Below are 11,336 nucleotides of genomic sequence, written 5' to 3' on the forward strand. Positions count from 1 at the left end.
AGTATTTTTACTGAGTTTTGAGATTTGCATTCAGTTTAAGTTACATTATATATTGGCGTCAATGTATTAGTATTACATCATGACACAGCAGTTTATCCTAAGCCCTTTCTTCCATTTAACTAATTACTAGAATTCCTCAATTGTCTCCCCATTCCATATGTTTAAAGACATCAATAATAATAATAAGCTTTCTATTTGAATTGACAGGACAAAATCTCCAGTTTATAGATCTTTGGCCTTTTGTCACTGAATAGTACTTTAAGGAAGCATAAATTGGTTGAAACGCAGACACTTTCACTTTGTTTTGAGAAGGAAGTTTGATGCAACAAGAAAGGACAATTAATTGCATCTGTAGCTTTGACTTCCTTCTGTCTCTAACTCCTAAGTTTAATTGTCATTAAAACGTAATGCATGATTTTAAAAAGGAATGCACACTAAAATTCAAAACTTAATGACTTGTAGTATGAAGGGGAAAAAAATTGCCACATAAAGATATTGATTGTGTCATTTAGGGTTAAAAATTCCCCTAAAAGTCAGTCTAAGGAGGATGGGGATGGGTGGGAAGAATGGTTGGTTTCAAGTTGGCTGGAAGCAAATTATTTATATCTCCAATAAAAACAATGAATGACTACCATAGAATATTCCTGTATTCAGTTGTGTTTTATAAGCAGTGAGTGTAAGCAAGAAACTTGCTTGGATTCAACTATATTTTGTGATTAGCCTATCAGATCCTATCCCCCTTCAGTGTATGGAACATTGAGAACCATCTAAAAGTCCATATTGATGTACTTTGCCTGAGGATGCTCTTATCACAAGGTAATATTGGATCCTCCCTTGCAGATCAACGAGTAATATAAAATCCAATAAGACCACTTTTCTTTGATCCTAATCTTGGAATATCTTCAACTAGGAGTGATCCTAATTTTTTCTGTTAAAGACACATTTTGTGTAATTAACACTTTTTTCCATTGAATGCTGTGCCATTCACAAGGTTTCCTTTGCCTCGCATTATTTTTATACACACAAACACACACACACGGGGGTGGGGGTAGGAGAGAGAGAGAGAACTGTACATTTTATGTATTTTTATTTGAAAGTTTATTGGCTAGGCAACTAGGCAAACTAGTTTATAACAACTAGGCACAAGAACAGTTTTTTCCCGAATGCCATCACCCTGCTAAACAAATAATTCTCTCAACACTGTCAAACTATTTACTAAGTCTGCACTACTATTAATCTTCTCATCATTCCCACCACCCATCTCCTTCCACTTATGATTGTATGACTGTAATTTTGTTGCTTGTATCATTTGTCCCCTATGACTATCATTAAGTGTTGTACCTTATGATTCTTGATGAACGTATCTTTTCTTTTATGTACAATGAGAGCATAAGCACCAAGACAAATTCCTTGTGTGACCAATCACACTTGGCCAATAAAAAATTCAATTCAATTCAATTCAATTCAATTCAATTCAATTCAATTCTATTCTATTCTATTCTATTCTATTCTATTCTATTCTATTCTATTCTATTCTATTCTATTCTATTCTATTCTGTTCTGCCCATCTTATCACAAGGCAACTCTTTTTAGATTTTATAGTATTTATATTTTGTATTTTATAATATTCTGTAATACAAGAAGCCATTTGAATGATTATAGTAAACACAAACTTCTCTTACAAGGAGTATTTTCTAAAGAAGGAGAGCAATGTATCATACGCTGTAGAGTTGTTTTTAATGAAGACATAGCTGTATAATCAATGCTTTTACATGTAATAATTTCTTGTGTTTTGTTTCCTCTTCCGTGCTTTTCACCTTGTATGACACATACATTTCATACACATACACATGCATTCAGTTGTTGACTGCTACCTTTCCACAAGAACCACACACCTTCATCTATACGTAGGCCTTGATTACTGAAATGGAATTAAATATCAAAATAGTTAAAACATAAATAAACATTGTATTGCCTCAGCAATTCAGCTAGGTGTTTTGTTTTGTTTTTGGTTCTTTAAGTCATTTTTTTCATTCCTGACAACTGCCTAAACAAGTCCTGTACTTTTTCTTGGCAAGGTTTTTCAAAAACCTTTGCCATTGTCTTATTTTTGGGCTGAGAGAAAGTAAATTGCCGGAGGTCACCCGGCTGCCTTTTTTGTCTAAGGTGGGACTACAATTTATGATCTCCTGGTTTTTAACCTGATGCCTTAACCACTACACTCATAGCAAATAATGAAAGGTTTTCAAAGTTACAGTATAGGACAGGGGTCTGCCATTTGGACCCGTTTCCCACAGAAAAGAAAACACCGGGAGCCACAAAATCCTTCCCGTGCCTGACTATCTCTTGAACGGCCACAAAACTAGCATATGTAGTTGAATTAAATGTTTTATTTTCTTCTGAAACTTTTCTTTTCTTGGACTTATCTATGGTTGGTCTACCGGGGGTTGAACAGCTCAATAAATCACGTGCTGGCAGCTGTCTCACATTGGTGGTTGTGACACATATTTTGAGTGACGGAGCCGGAGCAGAGGGGTGAAAGAGCCACATGCGGCTCCAGAGCCTTGGGTTGCTGACTCCTGGTATAGGAAATCACAGTGCTGTCCCCACCTTGTAAGGCAATGCTGTTATATAACAAATCTACATGACTTGTCTTTTAGTTTGATCTTTTATAGTCTATGTATATAATGCCACAATAAGTATTTTAAGCTACACGACAGTAAGTGTCATATAGTAAAATTTAGAGATGTGGGTTGGAATCAAAGATCTCTTAAGGATCCCTTCCTATTCTGTAATTCCTGAGTGCTAAAAGATTTTTGTGAGTACAGCTAGCAATGTGAATGACCTGAAGCTTTGTATTTTCTGACAAAGGGCTGTTGTTGTATTTCAAAGGCCTCAAGAATATATATGTGATTTAATCATATCTTGCCCAGGCATGTACTGAATTACCTGAATGTAAGGATACATTCTTTTGTTTTCACCCTCAGATTCAGGAGAGAGGGCCTTGTTGCTAGTTGTTTCAGGTCTCTGCTAGAAAAAGACAAAATAAGAAAGAGCTGGCTTTATTTCCTACAAGAAATCTTATGGCTTTATTGCTTATTCTAGAAATCAGATAGGGATTTCATGTGTAGAGACCACTGGTGAAATCTGAACCGGTTTACCGGTTTGCTGGCTGCGCACGCGCAGTGCGCACCACGTACCAAATGCGAAGTGCACGCGTGCAGTGCACACCAAAAGGAGTCATGTGGCAAGTAGAACAGCGCACGAGGGGGAGGGTGATAAGCTTTGGCGCGCAATTTTTTTTTTACTTTTAAAAGCATTTTTTCTACAACCTCTTCCGCCGAAAAAAAATGCCTTTAAAAGCCTCTGACGATCAGGCAACTCAGCTGGGATCATCAGAGCCTTTTAAAATGATTTTTTTTACAAACTCTTCCACCAAAGAGGTTGTAGAAAAAATGCTTTTAAAAGACTCTGACGATCCCAGCTGAGCTGTGCGATCCTCAGAGGCTTTTTTTTTTACTTTTAAAAACATTTTTTCTACAATCTCTTTGGCTGAAGAGGTTGTAGAAAAAATGCTTTTAAAAGGTAAAAAAATAGCACGGCTCAGCTGGGCATGGGAGGGGAGCAGGGATTTTTGCTACCAGTTCTCCGAACCACCCGCCGCCATCGCTACTGTATCGGGCGATCCGGTCCGAACCGGGAGCATTTCACCCCTCATAGAGACTGAATATGTGTGAGTAAAGGCAATTCAATAACTGATTAGTGCAATCACAAATGAGCTTTTCTATCTATTTTTTGAAAATCCTAATTAAAATATGATTGTAGCAACATAGCCAGTAATAGCTAAATACTTAAATTATCCATGGGTTCTTCATTGGGTAAGTTTTTCAGCTAAAAGAATCATTCATAGCAATCATATTTTATTTTTGAAGTATGATCAAATGCAAATGATTCTATTAGCTGAAAATCTAACATTGACTGGAGAAAGTTACAAGCAGAGATATTACTGTATATGCAGTAGGACTATTTTTAACAATCTTTAGTTCAATATTTAAATGATAAGCAAACAGTAGCATATAATGGGGCAGACTTCTTTTGAATTTTGTTGCAGGAGAGATTCTTGGCAAATTGAGATAGATATTATCCTATATATGTTTCAGTAGCTTCCATTATTTGTTGTTCATTGTCCATCCCACAAAAAGCAAAAAGATGGGATAAACAACACTTCTTTGTGAGAATGTTAAGAGCTGCTTGTAAAAATTGCCAGTACTTAATTAACAAAACACTGTATTTTGTTGTTTTCATATATTGGTATGGAAAAATGAAATCATTTTATTTATGACACTTGCTGGCATATGATCAAGCTTTACTAAACAACTTAAAATAATAATAGAAAAACCGAGGACAGATGTAAAATAAAAATCAGTAGAATTCCTAAGTTCTACAAAACCCAGAAAACCCTTTATGCTATTAGATCTAAAAATCATTTTTATTTATATGTAAATTTCAACATTAAATTTATTTTAAACTTTTAAATAAAATTAATTTTAATGGATATTTTTAAAAATTAACTTAATTTTTAAAAGCTGAGAAAATTATCTTCCCCCACCCCCAAGAAACCCTTTTAAAGTGTATATTGGACAAGAGGATGTGCTATAAGTGGAATGCAATAGTCCCTTGCTTCTCTTTTGGAAAAGATAAAGGCTTTAAATCTTTTAAAAATGTTACACGCATGCTTTCCACTGAGCTTGAAAATAGTCTGGAATCTGATGTGTATTGTAACTTACTTTTTGCAACCACACAAATTTCTTTTGGTGGGGGAGGATGGCGGGATCCATTTTCCATTTAGAAAATATTAAAAATCTGCAATGGGGGGGCGGGGGCAGTCTTTGAAAAAAGACTGATGAGAAATCAGACAGTGTCAGAGAGAAACTCAACATTATCCTGCCTTGATTTTGCTGAGTAGAAGTTGAGACAGAGAGAAACTTGGACAGGTTTCCAAGTCCCTGTTAATAATCTTACAATAGTACCCAACTATAATAAACAGCATTCTTGGAATCCCTGCTGTGCTGGTTTCACCAGCTGGCCTACCTCACAGGGGTGACATCTCATCATAAAACACAGAAGGTGGACTAGTCACTCCCAGAAGGCTCTCTCTCTTTGCCAGGAATTTTCTGGATCCTTATATCCTTGCTATAAATAGAGATAGGAAAATGTTAATTCATAGCACTTGGCTTTGCTGCATATTAGATTCCTATTTATTTTTTAATTCAATTTATACAGTCGCTCATCTCAGTCAATGATTCAAGGCACCTTACAATTTAATTTAATTTAATTTAATTTGCTTTCAAAATTTAATTTATTTTCAAAAGTCAGGTGGGATACAGAGTATGTCCCTGCCTGGGTATCTTGGGAAGGGGAATATGTGTCCATGTCATCTACCTCTGCTGTGACAAAATGAAATCATTTGGCTCTATCTTTTAAGTGTGGCAGCATAAAATACGGTTAGCAAATAAATAAATAAATCATGCCATCCTCTTCAGGAGTCACTGACGTCCCCAAAACCACTTTTAAAGGCAGCCTACATGAGATAGCTGAACAAACATCCATTTATCTTGCAAAAGACGGACATTTGACATGAAAAATGATGGCAATATCATATGTCTACAGCTGGAAAACTGGGACACTGGCAAAGCAGTGTACATTAGATATCACTATCAGTGAATAATTAAGGATCCAAGGGCTAGCCAAGACTTGCTTACCCTTCCAAATTTCCACTGCCTTTCTTTTGAACACCTACAAAGCCTTTGTCAATTGGGTGTAGATTGTGCAAGATAAGGTATTTAACCACAGAAGAAAGGGGAAGGGGCCCAATCTTAATTTCTTAACCTCAATGTAACAGTGCTATTTCTGCTTTCATATTTTCCTAAAAGAACCACCGGATGGGATTTAACAACTCTATGAGCAAGGACAAAATTTTCCCAGTGGAAGCAGGGAGGAAGGGGTTTATTTATTTATTTTTTTGCCACATTCTCAGTTGCTAGACTTTCCCTTTTCTCATTTTGATCAAGTTAATTTTATCTAGAAAATGTTTGTGGTATTTGCCAAGTGTAATCATCTTAAAATAATATTCCCAAGGAAAGAACAAGAAATTAAGCACGGTATATATGTGTGACATTAAAGAATGGGTTGTTCTGTATACTATACAGTACATTTTAAATGTCACACGTATATACTGTACTTGCTCTGTATAACATATAGTACAGTTGTGGTAAAATTAGATATTAACAGTATAGAGCAATGGATACTAAGAAATAACTGAGCAATCAGTTCAAATGACACCAAAGTATGATTATTTCAGGATATCTTCATTTAATAAATACCATTTTGCAATGCCTTTTCATATATAGTCTTTCTGCTTTGGGCACAAGCTATCCAACTGCTACTTATGTAAATTTGTCCCATCGCACTTGTGCAAAAGCTGTTATCAAAATGCCATTGTAGGATAATGGCTATGTATCTCAGGAGCTTTTCTTTCAGTGTCTGCAATTAATATTTTAGCATATAAGAAAGTGTTTTTATCATTTATAAGAAAGTGTGGAAATATTTTGGGCTTTTCTGGCTAATATGACAGAACAAATATTCCCATTACAGGAAAAAAAAATTCAAACCTAAATCAAAGTTAAATTTAATTCCAATAATTTGTTGTGTAAGTTTTTGTCACTGGAATCCCTCTGAAGGAACCTACAGACGCTGTTCAGGCATATACCAAAATCGACAAAAAGTTGCATATGATATCTGCTAGTTTTTGCTGCTGCTACCTGTTTTCCAGGGAATACCTCACCTGATTCCTACTTGGTATCTCCAATGTGTGAAAAATAGGGCAATCACAATATGTTCTCTCTCTTTTTGGAACATAAATGATAAAAACACCAAAATGATTTCAATAATGCAATATCCTAAATTGTAGCATAGTGGCATGTGGCTCGATGATTCGGCCTTTCCTTCCACCTTAGGGTGATAGATTAATCTCACCTAGCATTAACAAAATCAAACGTTATTTAAAAGGAAGAAAAAAAAAAGTTATAATCAGTGATGCCTCAGAGATGGAGGGGTATTGGGGTTTTGTTAATGCAAGAGGTTTAGACTAAAGTCCTTGTGGAACTCTGGAACTATGATTCTGATTCTTTCTAGTTAGAACTAATGGATGCTGCAAATTGGCTCTCCTTGGATGCAAATTCCCAGTAAAACCCAGCTAGCTGCAGGAATGACTGCATCTATCTTTTGTTTATAGGGAAGTGCCATCTTTGGATAGTCTATACCTTGTCCTCCACAGGTGATATAGTTCCATGGCCCTAGTAGATACAAACTGAATAAATCCACATTGAGATGTGTTTCTAATGATGATGGTTTATGGATTTAATGAAATTACTGTGAATTGGATGAACGTATGATAAATATATTTAAAAAGAAAGTGGGAACATTCTGCACAGCTACTTAGAAACGGTTCTATTTAAAAGCTGGGCTCCAAATACCTGTTGTCAACTTTTAATGTTGGTAATATGGATGATTAATCACTGTTGTAATGTCTCTTATTTCAACACACAATTTTTGTAAGCTGAGTACCTTTGACTGATAAATAAGATCTTAAATAAATGAGAGGGACTGCCATCAGAATAATGTATTGCAATCATTGTCATACATAGATACAACAGATCCCAACGAGAGTGGTTTTATTCATGATAAAAATACCATTCTCTTCCAAGACAAAATATCAAAGATTCTGGACTATAAAACCCACAGTTGCCAACCATAATGATCTAAGAGTCAGACAAAATCAACCCTCCCTTAGTTTTTTATTTTGTATGTTCCCCCCATCCACAATTTATTGTTAAGCCTTACTTCTGAGGGATTCACCATACTAATTTGTTGCAGTGAAATGCTTTTCATATATCACACTAAGGCATCCTATATGGGGATTTTGGGTTTGGATAAGAGTGACGTATAAAATCAGCCGCTGTGCTATAAAATTTTGGTCATGTCTTAATATGTGAACCAGTTTTTAATCCTGCCAGGGATTCTTGTGGCTTCTGTAGGGATTAACATAACGATTGTGGCATGTGTTTTTCTGGATTACCCACATGTGAACTTAACTTGTGCACAGGATTGTGGTGATGGGAAATAGTAAAAAGTGAGTTGAAAATGAAATACAGGCATTCTGTATCTTCTGCAAGTCATGGAGTGCGCTCGGTTATCAAGCTGTTGGTTGCTTGGTTTTGAGTGTATGGCTCACCTCTTTTGGGTTCTTAAAAAGGTTTAATGTTTTTCATATTGCCAATTCTCCTGAGCCTGCTGATCTCCCTCTCCCCCCCTCTCTCCCTCTCTCTTTCAAAAGTCATCCCCATCCTTCCTCTCAACTTTCAACCACCTGAGATCACTATGTAGATCAGTGGTCTCCAATCTTTCCGGCTTTGCAGACCGGGGATGGGGAGAGGGGATGGTTCTGCACGAGCAGCAGGTGAGCAAGCGCATGAGCAAGCAGTTCCATTTGCACAAACGACTGGTGGGCACATGTACCCCCTGTTCACATAAATAGAGTTCAGCGCACACACTCACCTGCCTGCTGTGTGCGCAAGTGAAGCTGCGTGTGCAAGTGCAGCTGTGTGTGCTCTCGCCTGCCGCTTCTGTGGTCTTGTTCTAAACGGACCGTGGCCCAGTAGTGAGCCACAGCCTGGGGGTTGGGGACCCCTGATTTAGATCATATAATATTTATTTATTTATTTATTTATTTATTTATTTATTTATTTATTTATTTATTTATTTATTTATTTATTTATTTATTTGTTAAATTTTTATACCGCCCTTCTCCCGAAGGACTCAGGGCGTTGTACAGCCATATTAAAACAAACATATACCCATAAAATTTAAAAACAATTTAAAATATATAAAATTTGGCCCTTATGTTAAAAGCTTCAAACATCCAATTTAAAATTCATTTTCTAAGCCAGCCTGGCCTGTTGAAACAAAAGAGTCTTAAGGGCACGGCGAAAGGTACGTATGTCGGGGATCATGCGAATCTCCGGGGGCAGTTCATTCCAAAGGGCAGGTGCCCCCACAGAGAAGGCTCTCCCCCTGGGTGTCACCAGTCGACATTGTTTGGCCGACGGCACCCTGAGGAGTCCCTCTCTGTGGGAGCGTATTGGCTGGTGGGAGGCTATCGGTGGCAGAAGGCGATCTCGTACATACCCAGGTCCTGGGTATGTACGAGTAGGCTTCTGGCAATGTACTTTACCAGTGGGCAGGCCTCACATATCAGTCACACCTCTTCACAGGCAAACAAGCAAAAGTTCCACACCAGGTATTGGTTGTGATATCACAATTTATATATGCACACTGCAGTTGTATGTAACAAGCTGATTAGGTTCCCCTTATTCTGCAAATTTTCAAGAGGGAAAAGATTAGGTGGAGGTGGGTGGTAATGGAGTTCTTCCATTCAATTTTTTCCTGAAACATTTCTCTGCAAAGCTGTTGTACCTCTGTAAGTATTCCAAGCTGCGCTCACCTGACAAACAGTTTCGAGAGCTGCAAAAACAGCTGGGAGAAGGGAGTGTTGGGGAAAATGACTAGAAAAAGAAGGGTTATGCATGTTCTACAAAGAAAAGATGGATGTTCTTTCTAGCACCCATGCTGCTGGGCCATGTAGGACAACTGGGCTATTGCCAGGGATCTTTTGAATATAATATGCTTACTTTGGGATTTGGAGTACAAGCGAATTTCCTGTGTTCCATAAATGCAGGCTGTGATTGAGTGAGAGAAACAGCTGCGTAGCTTTGGCATCAGGCTTTCCAAGATGATCCTTAGTGTGTAACCTCGGTCCTCTGGAAAAATGGCATCCATTTCAGGCAGTGTGGGCATTTATTTACCAGGGAAAGCATTAGGTGGTGAATTGTTCCAAATGTATAAATAGCGTGAGGCGTCTCCAACATGCTCAGTGCAGACGTGACTTGCAAGTACCTTTCACTTATGGAGGATGAGGCACATTCCCATCATAGATTTAAAAAGCCAGAATCTGGACTAACAAATATGTTACTCTGTAATCTAGATACGTTAAATATGTGATTCTCACAGGATTTGGTTTCAAATTCTGGTCCTCAAGCGGCAGTGAGTAAACTGAATGAATGCCACCTCCGTGAAATATAGGTCAGGAATGGGAAATGATTCTGGGACACTCTTTTCTAATCTTGTGGCTTCCAGAGGGATAATGACCACAGCAGCTGGGAATTCTCCACATGTAGAGGACTTCCAGTTGGATGAAGCTACCTTAGAGCTGCTTCCATTTAGAACTCCAGTGAGTAAAATGGAGTCCTAAAGCTGATTCTGCTCTGAGGTGGAGTAAGTCAGTTGCTTGCAGATGTCATGAAAAAGCTTTAATTTCTTAAGGGATTGAGTTATCATGACTGTGCATTACAGCTGGGAGGGAAGGCACTCATGAACATTTCTACCTTAGGGACTATGAGTTTATTTGATCTTGGTCCTAACCAGGGGTGAAATTCACTTACTTTCCCTACTAGTTCGAAAATGTGCATGTGCCGTCATCCGCGCAGTTCGTCCGAGTCAGATAGAATCGGCTGAATTTCACCACTGGTCCTAACACACTGACTTAGCCCAATGGCAGCATTCTCTCTCTCTCCCCCTCTCCCTCTCCCTCTCTGTCTCCGTCTCCATCTCCATCTCCCTCTCCCTCCTTCCCTCCCTCCCTCCTTCCCTTATTCACTGTCTCTCTCTCTCCCCCTCTCCCCCACTCTGTATGTATGTATGTATATATGTATGTATGTATGTATGTATGTACAGTATGCATGTATGAATATGTTTTTAGATATTCTGGGTACATATATATGTTGTATATGTATATATATATGTGTATGTGTGTGTGTGTATATATATATATATGTAGGTCTTTGGTTATTCGGGTTTTCTCCCACGTAAAATTGGAGATTTCTTGGCGACATTTCGACGAAGTCTCATTCGTCATCTTCAGGCTGGTGTTCTCGGCTTCGTGCTTCCAGGAGCAATGTGAGATCGCAGCTGTCTCTTCCTTTTAACTGCTAGTGGGGGTGTGAGCTGATTGGGTGGGAACTTGGCTGTGTTCTGATTGGGTGGAGGTGTGTTCTGATTGGTTAGGGGCTTGGCTGTGCTCTGATTGGCTGGGGGGTTGGTTGTGCTCTGATTGGCTGGGGGTGTGTTCTGTTTGGGTGGGGGCTTGGTTGTGCTCAGCTTAGTCTGAGTTGCAGGGGGATTTGAGCTGGTGAGCTGCGTTATTGTTCTTTGGCTTCGTG

The 11,336-nt window shown here is 38.2% G+C and overlaps 1 long non-coding RNA gene across 1 annotated transcript; it reads right to left on the reverse strand.

Moving 5' to 3' along the window:
• Positions 1–1,724: 1,724 nt before the first annotated feature.
• On the reverse strand, positions 1,725–5,186 carry LOC117666100 (uncharacterized). The gene is made up of 3 exons (XR_004591618.3): positions 5,092–5,186; positions 2,950–3,030; positions 1,725–1,921 (listed from the first exon to the last, which is right to left on the reverse strand). It is a non-coding gene; the product is annotated as an uncharacterized LOC117666100 (long non-coding RNA).
• Positions 5,187–11,336: the final 6,150 nt, after the last annotated feature.

The sequence above is a fragment of the Pantherophis guttatus genome, chromosome 1 (genome assembly GCF_059756535.1).
Source record: "Pantherophis guttatus breed Tessera chromosome 1, ASM5975653v1, whole genome shotgun sequence".
NCBI lineage: Eukaryota > Metazoa > Chordata > Lepidosauria > Squamata > Colubridae > Pantherophis > Pantherophis guttatus.